The 19,232-nt window shown below is 48.7% G+C and overlaps 1 protein-coding gene across 2 annotated transcripts in view; it reads left to right on the top strand.

Annotated features, from left to right (window-relative positions):
- The window catches only part of LOC137519254 (ubiquitin carboxyl-terminal hydrolase CYLD-like), a 152,565-nt gene that overhangs the window by 115,554 nt on the left and 17,779 nt on the right, over nt 1-19,232 (top strand). The gene's annotated exons all lie outside the window — the stretch shown is intronic.

Here is a 19,232-nt window from a genome sequence, read left to right as displayed (position 1 = left end):
TCCCCCTCCAGGCCGCCATGGATAGTAGGGAAAGATGTAACTCTGGTGGAGTTTTATCGCCACCTAGAGGATTCGCCCGGCTAACGGAAAAGAACCGGAATATGTATGCACATATAATTTTAAAAATATCAGGTTATAAAGCCTCATTTCCTGCTATTTGCTGGTGGTGACTGCAGCCATAAACTGGGCCATAACAGAACATAGTGGTGACTGAAGAATGGTTATCTATAAAATATATGGTTAAAAAGAAGCATTTCCCACTATATGCTGGTGGTCACTGCTGCCATAGCCTGGGTCATATCAGGAACTGCTGGTTGGGGAATGCTTACTTATTTGCATTTGCAATTGCTGAATAACACATGGGCACATCTCTATATAGTGGGTGGTGTCCCTCCTGTGTAAGTCAGTCTGCAGTGTGGTGTAATCTCATCACAGAGCTACACATGGTAAATAAGCCTGTACAAGCCTCATGGAGTGTCTGAAGCTCCCCCTGCTGGACACAGTCAGTAAATATGTATATTCATTAGTAATGCTTCCTGTTTATCTGGCCAGATGTTTTGTGGCTACACTTGTTATGGGTGTGAAGATACTGATGGGATGGCTACACCTGTTTTATCACCCTTGTGAGATGGCCCCACCCCCAGGCTGGGAGGGGCACCAAGGGGAGGCTAGGGAAGGGGTGTGACCATTGCAGGGCCCATCAAAGTTTCGCTGGAACCGCCGTGAATTGTTATTATGCCACTGGTGGGCGGATCTATCACATCCCCTGACTCCCCCCAGATATCTTTATATAACCTCCCCTTACTAGAGATGGGAAGTTCGGATCTTTTCAATGATCCGGATGATTCGAATCGGATCATTGAAGAGATCCGGATCTTTGATCCGAATCTCGGATCATTTTACTACCGGAAGCATTCGGGGGTGAAATGAACAGCAGGACAGGTCTGTGGACAGGAGAAGGAGAGGGGGGTGGACACACAGAGAGAAGGGGAGAAGATGGACAGAGGGCAGGGAGTGGACAGAGAAGGGAGGAGGGACGAGCAGAGAGCAGAAATGTTTGCAAGTAATACCCACATGCTGAAGTCATATGCTTTACATATATTTCACCTATATGTTCATCTGTACACTTTGAAAGAAAAGGTCGCACAGTGAAAGAAAGCATTCCCAGAAGATAAGTGCAGCTGTTTAGTGCCGAGTGCAGGAGGATTATATTGCCTTTCACACTGTCTGCAAAGTTACTGAGCTGTGCTGAGCCAAAAGCTTCCCATGTGTTCACTGTGCAGCACTACGGAACAGACAGCCTATAATGGGCAGCACGTTATAGCCAGTATGTGTGCTCTACACATATCTGGCAGTGGCACCCATGTCCCCTCTCTCTCATCTACCTGTCTCCCTGCAAGGCTGCCTCCCATCCAACAGAGCGATCCATCTCAGCTCTGCTTCCAGGACCCCCGCTGCCCGCTGAGAGGGGGCGTGTCGCTCCTGGCCCCGCCCCTTTTGCGATCCGAATCGTTCATTTTGATGATTCGGATGATCGACTCATAAAATAGATTCGGATCAAAGATCCGAATCGTTCATGATCCGGACAACACTACCCCTTACACATAGCACAGCATGGAGGGGCTCAGTGAAGGTGGCAGTGAAGGTGTGGATGTGTCTGATGGGGTCACACAGGGCATAAAAGGAGATCTGCCCGGCCTCATAATCCAGATATATCCTGACTCTATCACTGGGGATCCCATCAGGTAACCGGATCACTTCCCTGTCATGTCTCACTGAGTAACTACTATACAACCTGCTCAAACCCCAGGACTTGTTACTCCATCCAATCTCTGACTGATCTCCTCTCCTGTCTATAGGGGGGTAACACATCCCAACTTCACACCAATCCGATCTCCCAACATCCACTTCCCAGTAATGTCGCCCTGAGGAGAAACTCTGGCTGCTCAACACCTGAGAAGCAGACTGAAGTAGTGAATCTGGGCATTTCTGCCATGGTGAGCTGGATGCAGTTTTCCTGTCATCTGATATTTGTAGCCCATTACTAGCTGTGGTTACATCCAGTAATATGTCTGCAGGCTGTATAGGGATACCCCCAGTTACCCCAAACATGATATCAGCCAGTCCTGTGTGTAATGTGTGTGAGATGCCGGCCACATCCAGATCCCCTCCATCATGGAGCTGCTTATCATGTCTGTCCTCCGTGTCACACAAGTCACCTGTGTGTGATTCCTGTAAGACAGTCAGTGGATCAGTCATGTTACACAGCTCCTCAATGTGACGCATCTTCCTGGGCAGCTCCTCCTTCTTTATCTCCAGCTGTCTGATGATGTCATCATAGTATTGTACCTCCCTCATGATGTCACTCAGGACTCTCTTCTCCAGCTCCTCCAGCCGTCTCTTGAGGTCTCTAAACAGGGCAGTGACTCTCTCTGTCTCACCAGCTGCTTTTTCTTGTGCTTTTCTCCTGCGTTCCTCCAGACTCTGGACTCTTTTCTCAGCCTCCTCTGTCTCTGCCATCAGTTTCGGCAGATCATTTCTCAGCTTCTTCTTCTTCTCCTCAGAGGCCTCATCCAGTGACATCATCTTATGTCCTATATGTCTTCCAAATACACAGCAGGACACACAGACACAGGCAGCATCCTCAGTGCAGTAATACTTCAGTATTTCCTTATGGACGGAGCATTTCCTGGTCTCCGGGGAGGTGGTGGGGGCACATAAGACGTGTTCTGGTGCCTTGCTGTGGACTCTCAAGTGTTTATCACACAGAGAAGCGTCACAGTGCAGACAGGACATAACAGCAGGTACAGGAGAATGGATACAGTAAGTACAATGGACTCCGGACTCCTGATCTGGCTGAGTAGTCAGGAAACGCCCTGCTATGTTCCTCAGAGCAATGTTTGTCTGTAATCCAGGCCGCTCCTTGAACCTCTTCCTACATTGAGGACAGGAATAATCTGACCCCTCCTGTGAGTCCAGCACACGATCAATACAGACCCGGCAGAAGTTGTGACCACATCTCAGGGTTACAGGATCTGTATAAATGGTCAGACAGAGGGAACACTTCTCCTCACTCAGATCAGCAGACGCCATCGCTGCAGTAGGGGAGGGGAAATGAAAGTGAAAGTCTCTGATTCTCGGAATCCAGCAGAACCAGTTACTTATTATTTGCCTGAGGGAGGGACGATGACAGCTGTTTTTTTCTTTTTGTTTTTTAATCAAATAGAAACATTAAAACCTTAGAACTAAAGTGAACTTATACCTGTCTGAAACACATCGATCTATCTATTAAGAGAAAACTCTGGGACGTGTGGATGAGGGAATATGAGAAGTATTAGGGGTGTGAGCAGAGTGGTGACATACTGAATAACACTCTCACCATACAGCACTAGCTTACTGGTTGAAATGTGTTGGTTATTACTTGAGAAGACACTAGCAGCGTGTGATGAGGCAGAACTTGGTTTACTTGGCTGGATTAAGTTGCAAGCATACAGAGCATTTCAGTAAACTGTTAGGCCTAGTGCACACCAGAGCGGTTCTGCTGCGGTTTGCGATCCGCTTGCGGGTGTGAATCCGTTAGGGTAATGTATCTCAATGGGCTGGTGCACACCAGAGCGGGAGGCGTGCTGCAGATTTTGGATTGCGGATGCGTTTCTGCCTCAATGTTATGTATAGGAAAAACGCAAACCGCTCTGAAAAACGGCACTTCAGAGCGGTTTGCCAGGCGTTTTTTGTTACAGTAGCTGTTCAGTAACAGATTTACTGTAACAATACATGAAATCTACTACACCAAAAACGCTTCACAAAACCGCAAAATGCTAGCTGAAACGCTACAGAAAAAGAAGAAAAAGCGTTTCAAAATCTGCTAGCATTTTGCGGATCTGCTAGCGGTTTTTGGTGTGCACCAGGCCTAACAGCAGCAGGGATGCTCATCACGGAATAATCACGAGTAACCACAGTGGTTACTCATGATTCAAATTAGCTTTAATTGCCCCAGCTGAGCAGGTAGATGCGAAGGGGTTAAATACCCATAATGCTGCTCTCCGCCCAGCGTTTCAACAAGCTTGCAAGCAAGGGCGTAACAATAGACCCTGCCAGGGTTGCAGCTGCAGGGGGGGCCAGAAGCCACAGAGGGCCCCTTCCTGAGAGACTGACAACTAAGGGCACAGAGAGAAAAAAAACCTTCTGCTCTCTGCACAACTGTTCTAATGACTGCATCTGCTTGGCCACTGATAAGGAATCATACACGGTTTTGCAGACAAAGATTTGTAGACTGTTCCTTTTCAGTGTTCAGCAGGGTCTTGTGTACATAGCCCAGCCCCCAGCCTCTCCTCCCCTCCCCAAGTGCTGTGTACTGTAGTGATGCTGGAGGAGTCTGCAGAGCCCCGCCCCCTGCCTCTCCCTCCCCTCCCCAAGTGCTGTGTACTGTAGTGATGCTGGAGGAGTCTGCAGAGCCCCGCCCCCAGCCCCTCCACCCCTCCCCAAGTGCTGTGTACTGTAGTGATGCTGGAGGAGTCTGCAGAGCCCCGCCCCAAGCCTCTCCACCCCTCTCCAAGTGCTGTGTACTGTAGTGATGCTGGAGGAGTCTGCAGAGTCCCGCCCCCAGCCTCTCCACCCCTCCCCAAGTGCTGTGTACTGTAGTGATGCTGGAGGAGTCTGCAGAGCCCCGCCCCCAGCCTCCCTACCCCTCCCCAAGTGCTGTGTACTGTAGTGATGCTGGAGGAGTCTGCAGAGCCCAGCCCCCAACCTCTTCTCCCCTCCCCAAGTGCTGTGTACTGTAGTGATCCTGGAGGAGTCTGCAGAGCCCTGCCCCCAGCCTCTCCACCCCCTCCCCAAGTGCTGTGTACTGTAGTGATGCTGGAGGAGTCTGCAGAGCCCCGCCCCCAGCCTCTCCACCCCTCCCCAAGTGCTGTGTACTGTAGTGATGCTGGAGGAGTCTGCAGAGCCCCGTCCCCACCCCCTCCCCAAGTGCTGTGTACTGTAGTGATGCTGGAGGAGTCTGCAGAGCCCCGCCCCCAGCCTCTCCCTCCACTCCCTAAGTGCTGTGTACTGTAGTGATGCTGGAGGAGTCTGCAGAGCCCCGCCCCCAGCCTCTCTACCCCTCCCAGGGGCGTATCTATAGGGGTGCACATGGGCGCCCCCTAAGGGGGGGGGGGCGCATCCCCCTGTAATCAATAAATCTCCCCTTTAGCTGCAGCGTCAAGGGAGCAGGACTGTGTGCGCCGCTAGCGGGTAGCGGCCGCCTATTTACTTCTGCACCTCCTCCCCGGCCCCGCTGCTCTGCCTCTGGCTTCTGTGGTGGTTGCCATAGCTGCTGCCTTCCATCCCTCCCCCCGGCCTCTGCTCCTCCTGATCGGCTTACTTGATCACCGCCGGCGCCGGACCACGGGTTCAGACAGCCGCACTGTGCCCCCTGCTTCTGTGAGTGTGGTCGCCATAGCAACGTCGGCGACTCACTCACCTCCAGGCTCCACTTGCATCCTCCTCCTGATTGGCCGGCTGGGCTGGCTACCTCACCGGGCGGCGGGCGCCGCCGGTTCAGTCAGACAGTTTTCCTCCTTCTGCCCCGTTCGGTCCCAGCGTCTGCAGTCCCCATAGCAATAGCGGCCGCGCCCGCTGGCCACTTTGTTGCCTCTGCAGACCGCAACCTCTCATTCCCGGCGGCCGGCGACGATCCTCCTTCCTGATTGGCTGCCTCGACTGTCACTGTGCCGCTGGGGCTGATGGGGGTGGGACCGTGGGAGAGAGGAAACAGTGCGTAGTAGCTACAGAGTGCACAATGCACATAGAGTGACTGACTGTCTGCAGAGTCAGAGAAGCAGGCAGCTGGCGCAGCACAGCAAGATCAACTGGCTGCTAGTGAAAATAAGTAACACAAGGTAATAATATAATAAGTGATTCACTCACCCACCTCTGTCCACTCACTGACTAAAGATACCAGAGCCAAAGGTTAAATAGGAGGCAGGCATATATGATGTAATGTTGTCTGCTGTTGGTAGGGTAAGGTTAGGATAAATAAATACCGCTTTCCGTTACCCTCCCTCACTCGCCCTTCTAATGCAGTAATTGATGTTCTTTTGGCGGACCCGGGCACCTTGCAAAACCTAGGACCTGTCCTGGACATACTGCGTATGCGCAGTATGTTCTCTCTTTTCCCCTGTGCCTACATTAATAATTGTCACCATGCAGAAGCATGCTCGCTCCCCTCGCTTCTGTCCTGCGTATACTTCTCACTGCAGTGGAGGGTGCATGCCGGAACACACGATCGAGGGGAATGAGCGTCCTGTATAGTGACATAATTCAGGGTGGCGCAGTATGTCCAGGTCCTAGGTTATGCAAGTCGCCCTGGTCGGCCAAAAGCGATTACCGTAAGTCAGGAGAATGGCGAGTGACGAGAACAGAACGGAAGGCACGGTTAGTATTTGCTTATACCACCCTACCCACAACATATGCCTATTTAAGTATTTTGTCTCTGGTATCTTTTAAGTACTGTATGAAAAAACATTACAGAATTATTCTGCAGCAGCAGCTGGTTTAATAACAATTATCAGTTGTCACCACGTACTTAAAGAGACTCTGAAGTCTCTTATAAATCATCTTTTTATTATAAAATCTTGTGTAATATGATAGCCCTACCTAAACCGCCGCATCCCCACCGCTGTAATCTAACTAAATCCCCCCAAACTTCCCAGGAGGCAATCCGGGCAGCGCTTCTGTGAAAGGCAGCGCTATATGAGCCGCAGCTCTGCCTCTCAGTGCGTCTGTCAGCCCGGATCCCCGCCTCTCCCCCGCCCCTCTCAGCGCCCCTCTCCGTCTTCCTTCGCTGCGAGGGGCAGGGGAGAGATGGAAATCCGCCGCTGACAGATGTATGTAGAGGCAGAGCTGCAGCTCATAGCTCTGCCTCTCACGGAGAGTGGGCAGCAAAATCCACAACAAAGAAAGTCGTGGATTTTGCAGGGGAGAGGAAGGGCGGGTTTGGGGGGATTTAGATAGTATACAGCGGCGGGGATGCGGCGGTTTAGTTAGGGCTAATATGTTAAACAATATTTTGTAATAAAAAAAATGATTTTTAAGAGACTTCATGGGTCTACAGGGGTCAGGGCCTAGCTGTGGCAAGGAAGCAGACAACGTCGCTGGCAGGAGACTGAGGCAAACAGGGGTGTTAAAAGTACTGTGGAGCAGCAAAAATTAAGCCATGCGCAGTGATTTGTCGATGGGGGATGATGCAGCTTGTAAAGGGTCGTGCTCTAGAAAACATGATGACGGAGCTGCGATGTGTCTGTGTGGAGCAGCACAAGTTGTTACGACACCTGCCACTGCTTTCCCACTGTCCCACATTTGATTTCAGTTTCTTCATACCCATTCTACAGCAGGTCCCTGCTTTCCCACATTTTAATTCTTGCAATTTCCATCCATTCACAGCAGGCCAATGCTTTCCCACATAAGTTTTTCTGGGATTTTCCCAGAACTGAAATTATGTGGGAAAGCACTGCAGTGGACTGCTGTAGAATGGCTGGAAACTACTGAAATGTGAGAACGCAGGGGCCTGCTGTAGAATGTAAATTGTAAATGTATGTGTATCATAAGATTTCTTCAGTCGGAAATAGAGATTGTTCACGTGAGGTTCTTTACTTACCTGCGGCTTCTTTCAGAATCCAGGTCCTGAAGTCTTGTAGTTCCCTCATCCTCTTGGTCCTCATCCTTGATCCGTTGTGTGGCCCTGTAAACTACTGCGCATACATCGGCTCCGCGGCGGGGCATCTTGCTCACACTCCCATTTGGCATTATGTACAGACACAGTCTATGCTCCCAGTTGGGGAAACGTGATCAAGTAGGCGTGCTACCAGGCCAGCGCATGGGCAGTAGTGCACGACTTAGCTAAGTTTCACATTTTACCGGGCCAGACAGCGGATCAAAAATGAGGACCAGGAGGACAGCAAGTGAACTACAAGACTACGGAGGCTGGTGTAAAGGTGTAGGTGTAAAGAAATCCAGGCCCATGTGCAATTCACTTTTTCACCTGAGTTTTCTCCTTGGTGATATTTTCACACCATGTCATAAAATTATTTTTAAACCACCAGCAAACAAGAGAATGCTCAAAATAATTTTGATAGTACTTTTTTACCAACTTTTGGGTTTTTTCAATTGTAAAATGCTTAAAAGTTAATTTAGAGAATATGAAAATTATCACCTAGCAGAAAACTCAGGAGAAAAACTGAATTGCATATGATCCAACTATGTTAAAGGATATCTGAACTGACATCATCAGGAAATAAAGTACATACATGTATGCACAATGCTATCTGGATTAGGACTGTGTCCTCTGTTCCCTCCACCCACAATTGCAATCCTCAGTTTTTTCCATATTTGGTCTCATTCTAGGGCCCGACTTTGAACCTTTGAAGTTTGAACTGGATATAATGGCTGCATGCATGCGCAGTTGGGTTCATTACACCACTGTGGCCATGTTTATGTCTGTCTCCTGAGCGTGGTGTGCATGATTACAGCACTTGCTGCACTCAGGAGGCAACAGGGGGCATGACACAGTGAATTAATGGACCCAATTGCACATGTGCAAAGCCTATTTATATCTAGTCCAAAAAGGTCTCAACCTAGAATGGGAGCAAATACAGAGGAATGGAGGATTATAGGGGAAACCGCAGCCCTTGCCCAGATAGCATTATGCTTACATGTATGTACTCTATTACTTGCCATTTTTTCAGCTTCAATATCATTTAAGCACACTTTCCACTTAAAATGGATCAGGAGCAAAATGCACATTCTTGACCTGCATGTTTTTTTCAAGAGACCATAGACACTGTAGAAGCTAATAGAATCCATGCAAGCCTATGAGAATAGACAATGTCTGTTCTCACATGGCTGTATCCCCCTTCGTTCCCGATCCTCTGTCTTCCACTGTTATTCGTGTCCTCCACTAGCACCACTGCTGTGCTTGGGGACAAGCGCCATTATATAGCTGAGAGATTTTGCATCTACAATGTTATTTTATTGTTCATGTTTGTTTTAATGAAGCTTTGAAATGAGAGTAAAAAAAACCCTGAACATACTCTTGAGTGTTTTATGTCAGAATCAGAATCAGAATCAGAATTTATTATCGCCAAGTACAACGGTGGGTTGTACCCGGAATTGGTTTTGGCCATACAGGGTCGTCGATGAAAAAAAAGAAACAAGAAGCAGCATACAGATAAGCAGGTACATACATAGACAGGGGACAAGCATTCATAGGACAACATTACAGCTTGTGCGTACAATTAAGCAGAGGACAGCATTGCATACAGTTAAGCATGGAACATACATATAAACAATAAAAAGCAAAAACAAAAGCAAAAACAGAGAGCATTACAGCATACACATACAGTTAACATAGTACAACATAGCAAAAGAATACACTGATAGCAGGAACAGAAAAGAGTGGGACTGGAGGAGCAGCCTGAGAGCTGATATGAGCGCTGCCATTTTCGGCACTGGACGCTACACAGCGACACGCTCCCAACAAGACAGGTGCTACCGATTGTCCGCGAAAGTAGAAAGAAGGCTGAGAAAGCTGGGGGGCATCATAATGGAGGCGGACAGCAGAGTTCACGCGGACCAGGTTGCCCGAGGGGTAGCATTCCTGATTTCAAGTCTGTTCGGCTGGTAATGAGGGAGCAGACGCAGTGGGGGCCATGTGGGGCCAGGAGGCAACATTGTTGGGCCGCAGTGGTGGTGGACGTGGGGCTGGGGGGTTTACCTTGGTGGTGGGAGGACACTGATGCTCAGATGCAGCAGCCAGCTCCTCTGAGAGGGGGGCAGCATCCCCTCCTCTGTGGCTGCGATGGGGCAGGAAGCAAAGGTGGTGGACCTGGCAGCCAGTGGGAAATTTAGCCCCCGGCTTGTGGCCTAGTGCAGGTAAGATGTAGGTGGCAATTTTAGTGCTTGCCATAGGCGCTGTTCTCCCTAGATACGTCACTGACCCCTCCCCAAGTGCTGTATACTGTAGTGATCCTGGAGGAGTCTGCAGAGCCCCGCCCCCAGCCTCTCCACCCCTCCCCAAGTGCTGTGTACTGTAGTGATGCTGGAGGAGTCTGCAGAGCCCCGCCCCCAGCCTCTCCACCCCTCTCCAAGTGCTGTGTACTGTAGTGATGCTGGAGGAGTCTGCAGAGCCCCGCCCCCAGCCTCTCCACCCCTCCCCAAGTGCTGTGTACTGTAGTGATGCTGGAGGAGTTTGCAGAGCCCCGCCCCCAGCCTCTCCACCCCTCCCCAAGTGCTGTGTACTGTAGTGATGCTGGAGGAGTTTGCAGAGCCCCGCCCTCAGCCTCTCCACCCCTCCCCAAGTGCTGTGTACTGTAGTGATGCTGGAGGAGTTTGCAGAGCCCCGCCCCCAGCCTCTCTACCCCTCCCCAAGTGCTGTGTACTGTAGTGATGCTGGAGGAGTCTGCAGAGCCCCACCCCCAGCCTCTCTACCCCTCCCCAAGTGCTGTGTACTGTAGTGATGCTGGAGGAGTCTGCAGAGCCCCGCCCCCAGCCTCTCACTCCCCTCCCCAAGTGCTGTATACTGTAGTGATGCTGGAGGAGTCTGCAGAGCCCCGCCCCAACCTCTCTACCCCTCCCCAAGTGCTGTGTACTGTAGTGATGCTGGAGAAGTCTGCAGAGCCCCGCCCCCAGCCTCTCCACCCCTCCCCAAGTGCTGTGTACTGTAGTGATGCTGGAGGAGTCTGCAGAGCCCCGCCCCAACCTCTCTACCCCTCCCCATGTGCTGTGTACTGTAGTGATGCTGGAGACGTCTCCAGAGCCCCGCCCCCAGCTTCTCCACCCCCTCCCCAAGTGCTGTGTACTGTAGTGATGCTGGAGGAGTCTGCAGAGCCCCGCCCCCAGCCTCTCCACCCCTCCCCAAGTGCTGTGTACTGTAGTGATGCTGGAGGAGTCTGCAGAGCCCCGCCCCCAGCCTCTCCACCCCTCCCCAAGTGCTGTGTACTGTAGTGATGCTGGAGGAGTCTGCAGAGCCCCGCCCCCAGCCTATCTACCCCTCCCAAGTGCTGTGTACTGTAGTGATGCTGGAGGAGTCTGCAGAGCCCCGCCCCCAGCCTCTCTACCCCTCCCCAAGTGCTGCGTACTGTAGTGATGCTGGAGAAGTCTGCAGAGCCCCACCCCAGCCCCTCCACCCCTCCCCAAGTGCTGTGTACTGTAGTGATGCTGGAGGAGTCTGCAGAGCCCCGCCCCCAGCCTCTCCACCCCTCCCCAAGTGCTGTGTACTAGTGATGCTGGAGGAGTCTGCAGAGCCCCGCCCCCAGCCTCTACCCCTCCCCAAGTGCTGTGTACTGTAGTGATGCTGGAGGAGTCTGCAGTGCCAGTTCTGCTCCACCAGCGATGGACAGAGTGGGTGTAATAAGCTGAGGCTGGGAGCACACTCGTCTCTGTCTTTCTGTATACGTTTTCTGCACACCGTGTCTGTATGTGTGATAACATGCACATTTTATCACAGCAGCTAATGTCATTGATAGAGAAAATGCTGCAGTGCTTCACTGCTGTCTGTTTTTATCTGCATGGGGAAAACACACTCAAGTGTGCCCTAGGCAACTGAATAACACTGGTTGTCAGGTTACCTGTGCAGAAAGTGAGGAGGGGGCCCATCCAAAGTTTTGCAGGAGGGCCCAGTGATTTCTAGTTACGCCCCTGCTTGCAAGCGTCTATTGGACACGTTGTAAGCCTCGCTATGGTGCACTTCTTCCTTCAAGCCGCAAGGAGGAGGTGCTCCATAGCAAGGCTTACAATGCGTCCAATAGGACGCTTGCAAGTTTGTTAAAGCGGTATCGTCACCATAAAAATCAAATTTCAACAGCAACAGGTCTGAATGTATTAAGTGATAAAGATGCTAATCCTGCATTCAAAACTTGCAAAACTTTTTCTGCTGTTAGGATTTGGAGTTATCTTATACCTTAGAAGCACTGGCCCTTTAGTAGTCGGTGCCAAAGAATTGCATGCTGGGGGTTCTTTTTAGCTATAATGTATTCCTCCTCTTCCCTTTATTTCCCTGCCAGTTGCTTATCTGAAACCTAATCCCCTACTCACTTGTGTTTACAAGCAAGTCTGAGGTGACTCAGCGATTGGAGGAGACAAGAAAAAAAGTAAAGGGCAGAAATGACATCACGAGTTAGTCTTAACTGTGGGCAAAAGACATGGCCCCCACCAGGAACAGAATTCTCATCATTTACTATATAACATTCACTGAAATCAAAACGTGGACAGTATAATATATGTGTTGTGTAAGTAGATCAAGTATTTATCTACTTATATATATGTGTTTTTTTCCCCTGGAATAGTATGGCTCATCCTACTGCTTTAAAACACTGGGCGGAGAGCGGCATTATGGGTAATTAACCCCGCTGCATTAAGCCACTCAGCTGGGGCAATTAAAACTAATTAGAATCATGAGTAACCACGGTGGTTACTCTGGATTATTCCGTGATAAGCAGCCCTAAACAGCAGACATAACAGTTGTGACATAACAAGTTTTTCAGATAGCAGAGAATAAAGCCAGCGCTCACCACATGGGCTGCATCTGAATGACTTATCACCTCATGTGCACCACTTATACAGCTCAAATACACACTCAGCAATCAAACCGATGCAAAACATATGCATAACGAAATACTTACCATCAGGGCCAGCTCTACCATAGAGGCAAAGGAGGCAGCTGCCCCAGGGCCCCAGAGCTTGTAGGGTCCCCCAGTGGCTACAAGAGGAAAAACAAAATTCGGTACTTATCCGTTAGCCGGGCGCATCCGGCAGGTGGCGACAAAACTCCACCAGAGTTACATCTTCCCCTACTATCCATGTCGGCCTGGAGGGGGAATAGTAATTAGCGCCACCTGCCGGATGCCCCCGGCTAACGGATAAGTACCCAAAATTCAAATCGGCCTTATAGTTTTTGAGAAAATCGATTTTACAGTTTCAAAGGAAAAAAAATACACATTTAAAAACCTGCCGACTTTAATGGTTAATAGCAAATCCACCTTAAATGCTAGAAACCCTAAATTTGCAGGATATGTTAAGGAGATCATTGGGAATAAGAGGAAAAAAACAATTTTTCAAAAAGACCTTATAGTTTTTGAGAAAATCGATTTTAAAGTTTCGAAGGAAAAAAGTATACTTTTAAATGCGGTAAATGTCACTTTTACGGTAGTAGCTAACCTAACGGTAGTGTAATTTTACATGCATCAAACGAAAGCGCAATAAATTTCCTGACGGGGTTTCCAGGGGGTCCATACGCAGCCGCAGCGCTTTGGCCAGGGATCGCTCTACAGCCGCAATATGGCTGTATGAAGATCCCTGGCATTTTTTCCTATTTTCCCAATTTTTTTTTTATGTTTAGAGTGTGGGAATTTTTTTTTTTTTTTAAATTGTGTGGGGTCCCCCCTCCTGAAACTTTTTAACCCCTTGTCCCCCATGCAGGCTGGGATAGCCAGAATGTGGCGCTCCGACCGATTGGGACTTCACACCCTGACTATACCAGCTGCAAAAAAGGTCCCCTAATGCCAATTTTTGTTCCGTGGTATATGTTGGGGGGGCCCCCCAGGTTTATTTTGCCCTGGGGCCCCATTGTTGCTTAAACCGGCCCTGCTTACCATGCAAACAGGGAAGCAAAATGCCAGCAGCCCATGTGGTGAGCGCTGGCTTTATTCTCTGCTGTCCATATTGAATGTAAGTTACACATTTTTGCTTAGCTGCTGCCAGGGTAAGAACATATGCTTTTAACTTAGGTCAGATAGTGTAAGACATCTGCTCCAGAGAATTACCTCAACGTTGGTGCAGATGTCCAGTAAATTGGTGCAGATGTCCAATAAATTGTATTTTGCATGCAATCTATAATGGAAGCTAAGCTTTCTCCATAAACCAGTATTGCGTTGTTTGGATGCGGGGCGTGCAATTTTAGTCCAGGAGGGGCGGTGTATGCCACAGCGATTAACCTTTCAACTGTAGTATTAGGTCCGGGATGCACAGCCTTCTACCTATATTTGTTTCCATAAGTTTTTCAGATAGACACACATAACTGTTAACTTTATTTGCAGCAGTGCCATCTTACTGGTCTAGTGGTGATAATACTCAGTACTCTATAACAGAGTTCCCCAACTCTGTCCTCAAGGCCCACCAACAGTACGTGTTTTGCAGAAAACCAACCTACATTCACAGGTGAGGTAATTAGTGTCCCAGCAGAGCTGATTAACTACCTCCTGTGGATTTCCACAAAACATGCACTGTTGGTGGGCCTGGAGGACAGGGTTTGGGAACACTACTCTATAAAGTACATGTAGTTGTATCTCCAACAAAATTTCCAACATTCTGGTAAAAGCAGCAGATTTCTGGCAGCACTACAGGACAATTACTTGACTCAAATGGTAACTGAACCAACTAGGGGGAATGCGTTACTGGATCTGATCATTTCTAATAGACCAGATAATGTATCAAATGTGCAGGTTCAAGAACATTTGGGAAATAGTGATCACAACATGATAACGTTTGATCTGGTGACTGATAGGCCACGGGGCAGCGGGACCACTAAAACTATGAATTTTAGAAAAGCAAAGTTCAATCAAATTAGGCAGGCACTAAGTTTGGTGAACTGGGATAATGTACTTCAAGGGGAAGACACTGAAGGGAAATGGCAAGCTTTTAAACTTATTCTCAATCAATATTGTAGTATGTATATCCCATATGGAAACAAAATATCTAGGAATAAAAAAAGGCCTCTATGGATGAATAGAAAGGTTAAAGATAAAATGAAGAGGAAAAAGAATGCCTATAAGGCCCTAAAACAGGAGGGGACCGAGGCTGCACTAAGCAATTATAAGGAGTGCAATAAAAATTGTAAAAAAGAAATTAGGCTGGCAAAGATTGAAGCTGAAAATCAAATCGCTAAGGATATCAAATCTAACCCAAAAAAGTTTTACAAGTACATTAACTCTAAAAAATGAAAGGTTGACTGTATAGGACTCCTAAAGGATGAGGGTGGGAACTCAGTGGTGGATGACCAAGGTAAGGCAGAGTTATTAAATGCTTTCTTTGCTTCTGTCTTCACAAAGGAAACAGCACTGTTGCAAATTACAGAGGCAGAAGAGTCTCAATCTTCTAACTGTAATATTAAATACTTAACGCAGGAAGAAGTGAAGGCAAGACTAAATAAATTAAAAATAGACAAGGCACCTGGCCCGGATGGCATGCATCCTCGGGTCCTAAGGGAATTAAGTTCAGTTATAGATAAACCCCTTTATCTTATCTTTTGTGACTCTCTTGCAACTGGCAGAGTCCCAGTGGATTGGCGTACAGCCCACGTTTTCCCATTATTTAAGAAGGGCAAAAAATCTGATCCAGGAAATTATAGACCTGTAAGTTTAACATCAGTTGTATGCAAACTATTTGAGGGGTTACTAAGAGATACTATACATGACTTCATAGTAGAAAATAATCTTATTTCTCAGCATCAACATGGGTTTACTAAAGACAGGTCCTGTTTGACTAACATGCTCAGCTTTTATGAGGTAGTGAATGCTAATATGGATATTGGGAATGCTGTAGATGTGATATACTTGGACTTTGCAAAGGCCTTCGACACTGTTCCCCACAAAAGTCTGGTGCAAAAGTTGAGAATGCAAGGACTGGGGAAGAGTCTGTGTGCATGGATAGGGAACTGGCTAATGGACAGAAAACAAAGAGTTGTGGTCAATGGATCGTACTCAAAATGGGAGACTGTTAGCAGTGGGGTCCCACAGGGGTCTGTACTGGGTCCAGTGCTCTTCAATTTATTTATTAATGACCTAGTAGATGCAGTAGTGATCAATGTTGCTATTTTTGCAGATGATACAAAATTGTGCAGAATCATCAACTCTCAGGAAGATAGTGTCATATTGCAACAGGATCTGGATAGGATGGCTATATGGGCACATAAATGGCAGATGAAATTCAATGTTGACAAATGTAAAGTCATACATTTTGGTCGTAACAATGGTCTAGCACCATACAAAATAAATGGGATACAGTTGGGGACATCAAACTTGGAGAAGGACTTAGGAGTACTCATCGACAACAAGTTAAATAATCGTACTCAATGCCAAGCCACTGCAGCTAAAGTTTTGGATGCATTAAAAGGGAAATAAAAACTCGAGAAGCTAGCATAATATTGCCCGTTTAACTCTCTAGTAAGCCACATCTGGAATATGGAATTCAGTTCTGGGCATTACATTACAAAAAAGATATTGCAGTTTTAGAGCAGGTGCAGAGACGAGCAACAAAATTGATACGTGGGATGGAAGGTCTCACTTACCAAGAAAGGTTAGATAAACTGGGTTTATTTAGTCTAGAGAAAAGACGCCTTAGAGGAGATCTAATTAACATGTATAAATACATCAGAGGGCAATATAATAGCTTGGCGGATGAGCTTTTTGTCCCTAGGCCTTCTCAAAGGACTAGAGGACATGATCTGCGCATGGGGGAAAAACGTTTTAGCCATTTATTTAGGAAAGGGTTCTTTACAGTAAGAGTGATTAAGATGTGGAATGCATTGCCACAGGAAGTCGTTATGGCAAACTCTATACTTGCATTTAAAGGGGGCTTAGATGCTTTCCTTGCGTTGAAAGACATCCATGGCTACAATTACTAGGTAATGCCTAATGATGTTGATCCAGGGATTTTATCTGATTGCCATCTGGAGTCGGGAAGGAATTTTTCCCTCTTGGGGCTAATTGGACCATGCCTTGTAAGGGTTTTTTCGCCTTCCTCTGGATCAACAGGGATATGTGAGGGAGCAGGCTGGTGTTGTGCCTTCCTCTGGATCAGCAGGGATATGTGAGGGAGAAGGCTGGTGTTGTACTTTGTACTGGTTGAACTCGATGGACGTATGTCTTTTTTTCAACCAAAATAACTATGTAACTATGTAGGCCAGAACATGAGCTGCATGGAGTTTGTATGTTCTCCCGTGTTTGCCACGGTTTCCTCCCACACCCAAAAAAAAAGATGAGTTAATTGGCTTCCAACAAAATCAGCAAAAAAGGATACATCTGGGAAATGAAGAAAAATTATCCCCTGGAAGCCTATGTCTCCCTCGCCACAGCTCCATTCCAAGCCGGCTCCCTAGGTCCTCTCCGTACCAGCTGCCGACCAGCCCAGGTCAGCGGCCACTGCGCATGCGCGCTGCTCACGGTTGTGCTCCTGTCGCCGGTAGGGTTCTGCGCAGGCGCAGTGACTACTAACCTGGGTGGGTCAGCAGATGCTACGGAGGGGACCCCGGGAGACCGGCTTGGAGCGGAGCTGTGGTGAGGGACACAGTTCCAAGGGCTGGAGAAAACCCCAGGTAAATAGTACACTGATAATATAATAATTCAAAAATTTGTATAGCGATTTTCTCCTGTTCGACCTAAAGCGCTCAAGAGCTGCAGCCACTGGGACGCGCTCAAGAGGCCGCCCTGCAGTGTTAGGGAGTCTTGCCTAAGGACTCCTTACTGAATAGGTACTGACCCCAGCCAGGGTTCAAAGCCTGGTCTCCCATGTCAAAGGCGGTGCCCTTAACCAGTACACTATCCAGCTGAAGGGGGCCATTAGACCCCTGGGAACTTTATAAGGGAGGAAAGTGGCAGGTAGACATTGAGGTCGGCCTGCGAATAGATGCTAGTGTACAACTTCAGCCCACTTTGTATTTGATATGTAAAACAAGAAGGCAGGCAATTGAGAGCCCCCAATTGTGTATTATTGATAATATAATGTATGTAGTGAATAATACAGGTATGGGTTGCCAAGACCAGGCAACCACTCAACAAGCAAGAGGGGAGATTAGACCTGTCCCCACTCAGACTTAAGGCTCATACACACTCCTGATTTTTGCAAATGACCGTTCGTTTAAGGCCCCTTTCACACTGCACTCGTTTCCAGCCGCGTTTCTGGAACGCATGCGGGAGGCCGACACGCACGACATCAGACAGTGCATAGTAGCACTGTCTGATGTTCACACTGCATGCTTTCCGGACCAGTGCGGTCCGGGAACGCATGCTGCACGCATTTTTTGCAGAAACGCCGAAACTGTTGCAGTTGGGGCCTCCCCACAACTGGGACAGCACAGTTATCAGCCCAGACAACTCCAAAAAAATTACACAGAAATTGTGTTTAGGTAATTACCATGGCACCTATTGTTGGTACCACGGCACTGGTAAAACATTAAAAAAGAGAGGTTCCAGGAAGCGGTCGTACTGCCGCAGTTGGGGCCTCTCCACAACTGGAACAGCACAATTATCAGCCCAGACACCTCAAAAAAAATTACTCTGCAATTGTGTTTAGATAATCACCATGGCACCTAGTGTTGGTACCACGGCTGTAAAAAAAATTTAAACCAGGCTTATTAGTCAAGACGGAGGCAGGAGGTTGTGGTGGTAAAAGGTGGTAAGGTAGGCATAGTGATTCCCAGCCACTTAATTTCCCCCACCTGCCAACAACAGTCTGGGTGGACAGACGAGAGCGTTTCTCGATGACCAGACAACCGGCAGCACTGAAGCACCTCTCTGAAAGCACGCTGGAAGGCGGGCAGGACAGCACTTCCAGGGCATACTGTGCCAGCTCGCTCCAGATATCCAGGCGCTTGACCCAGTAATCCAAGGGGTCCACAGGGGTGTCGGTGTCAAGCCCGCTGTAGGACCCCGTGTAGTCTGCCACCATCCGGGTCAGGCGCTGGTTCTGGCTTTGAGAGCCAGATGCTGCTGCAGGCACCTCCTCTGTCGGCAGATGTACCGACGTGGCGTACAGCGCCTTTGTCAGAGACAGCAGGTTTGTTGCTGTTGCTGGACGCAGGCACCTGCTGCTGTGCTGGCTGCACTGTGACAGCAGGGGGGGTGGAAGTCTGGGGGAAGGCTTCCTCCAAGCGCCGAACCAGGGACTGCTGCAACTCCCTCATTTGGCGCACAGGGTCTCCTCCTGCAGGCAGGAACTGATGCAGCTTCCCCTTCAGCCGGAGGTCCAGCATCATGGTGATCCACATGTCCTCCCGAGCATGCATCTGCTTGACTCTTGGGTCCTTGCGCAGGCACTGCAGCATGTGCACTGCCATGGGGAAGAGGGGCGCCATCTTTGCTGACACATCATCATCACCCCTAGAGCCAAAAGTGCTGTCCTCCTTCTCTGATTCCTGAGCCTCCTCCTGCTCTCTCCAACCCGCACCACTGCGGCTGCTCTCGGCTGTGCCCCCTCATCTTCAA

This window comes from Hyperolius riggenbachi, chromosome 5, assembly GCF_040937935.1.
Source record: "Hyperolius riggenbachi isolate aHypRig1 chromosome 5, aHypRig1.pri, whole genome shotgun sequence".
Lineage (NCBI taxonomy): Eukaryota > Metazoa > Chordata > Amphibia > Anura > Hyperoliidae > Hyperolius > Hyperolius riggenbachi.
Note: the sequence above shows the minus strand (reverse complement) of the source record. Positions and strands in the feature narration are given on the sequence as shown.